A 2,155-nucleotide genomic window follows, 5' to 3' on the forward strand; every position below is an offset into this window, starting at 1 on the left:
GGCCTTTTTGCTATAGGACAAGGGGCGCCGGTTCTCTCTGGCTTCTTCCTGCTGAACGGGGGCGGCGAGGGGTAGGGTGTGGCCGGGATGACAGTGAGCGTCTGCCGCTAATTTTGTCACGGAGTGTTTGTTGGAAGCCCTTGGTACTGCTGTTGCAACACCATCAGCTGGACCGTGTTGAGCCGTTGTTTGATAAAGGCCAAGAGCCTGATCTCCCGGGGCCAGAGGCTGAGTTGGCCCTTCGTCGTCTGTCGGTTGTGGCAGGACCCGGTCTGTGTGTTCTCTCAGCAAGGATCGTAAGAGGGAGAAGAGGGGGAGGTACCCCGCGAGTGGGGGAGCCTCTCCCTCTGGGAGGTGAGTCAGGAGGTAGGGCCTGCCGTAGAGCAGTTCAAAAGGGGTCAAACCTGTTTTGGAGTGTGGTGTGGTGTGAATGCGAGTGAGTGCCAGAGGGAGGAGGTCGACCCAAGACAGCCGCAGTTCTGAGGCGAGCTTGGTCAGGTGCGTCTTGATGATGTCGTTCACCCGCTCTACCTTGCCTGACGATTGGTGCCGATAGGGGATGTGGAGATGCCAGTCGATGCCCAGGGCCGTAGCCACCTGCTGGGAGATCTGTGAGATGAATGCAGGCCCATTGTCAGACTGGAGAGAGTTTGGCAACCCAAATCTGGGAATGAGATGGGTCGTCAAGACCTCTGCCACCGCCGCTGCTGTCTGTCGGGCGGTGGGGAAGGCCTCAACCCATCCTGAAAAGGTGTCTACTAAGACCAGCAGATAGCAGTAGGTTCGATGTCTGGGCATGTGGGTGAAGTCTATCTGCCAATCCTGCCGGGCATATGTCCCCTTAGCTGGTGAGTCTCTTGTGGGGGTCGGAGTCCTCCTTGAGGAGAAGTGGAAGCACATGTTAGGCAGGAGCGGTGGACAGCATATACGGTCTGTCTGAGATGTAGGGGAGAAAAGACAGGGCTGAGAAAGGAAAAGAGAGCCCTTGGTCCAATGTGGAGGGTATTGTGGATTTGGGATATTATGGCCTTAGCCTGGCGCTCAGGAAGCCCCGGTTTATTATGGAGTTATATCCATCCCGACGGGTGCCTCTGAGCCCCTTCCTGTGCCAGCAAGGCTCTGGCTTCTTTGCTGGCATAAGGGACTCAAGGACCTCTGGGCATGAGTGGGCTGGGAGTTTTGAGGAAAGGGGGAGGGAGGGCAATGAGGAAAGTGGGTTTAATTGTGGAGAACGACCCACGGAAACTTGCGGATTGTCCAAAAATACCAGGTGAAACTGCTGGAGCCTGGATTTGCTGAGGTCAGAGAGAAATCCAGAGGCTAGAAGATCACCAAGGCGATGAGGTGAGAAGATGGTCAGGGGTTGACCATGAATCAGCTTTTTAGCATCAGCGTACAATGTTGTCGCTGCTGCTAGTGCCCGCAGGCAGGGGAACCATCCCCTGGCTGTGGGGTCAAGTTGTTTGGATATGTGAGCAATAGGCAGCAGTTCAGGGCCAATCGACTGCACCAAGGCTCCAAAGGCTATCCCTCCCTTTTTATCAGTGTATAAATGGTATGGATAGTTGGGATTGGGAAGAAAGAGAGGGGGTGCAGCCAATAGGGTTGAGCATAAAGCGTGGAAGGCCTGAGCCACTTCGGTGGGGGAAGACAGCGGTCCTGTGGGAGTCTCTTTAGCGGCGGCACATAGGGGTTTGGCCAGGGTGGCGTAATTTGGGACCCAGTGTCGGAAGAATCTCGTCAGTCCTAAGAAGGACAATATCTGGTCTCCGTTGGCTGGAGGGCAGAGGGTCCTGAGGAGGCTACACCGATCTGCTGTCAGGGCCTTAGTATTAGGGGTGATTTGGAGGCCTCGATAGACAACAGAAGTCTGAGTCAGTTGAGCTTTGGATTGTGAGGCTCTGTAGCCCTGGGAACCGAGGAAATTAAGAAAAGTCACAGAATGTTGTCGGGAGGTCTCTTCTGAGGGGCTGCAGAGGAGCAAGTCGTCTACATATTGGAGGAGGGTGCTAGGACGGAGCGAGCATCTGGCCAGGTCCCGGGACAGAGCCTGCCCGAAGTAATGGGAACTGTCTCTGAACCCCTGAGGGAGTACGGTCCATGTGAGTTGTGTGGTCAACTGGGTGTCGGGGTCAGTCCAGGTGAAAGCAAAGAG

Source organism: Muntiacus reevesi, chromosome 12, assembly GCF_963930625.1.
Source record: "Muntiacus reevesi chromosome 12, mMunRee1.1, whole genome shotgun sequence".
NCBI classification, from domain to species: domain Eukaryota; kingdom Metazoa; phylum Chordata; class Mammalia; order Artiodactyla; family Cervidae; genus Muntiacus; species Muntiacus reevesi.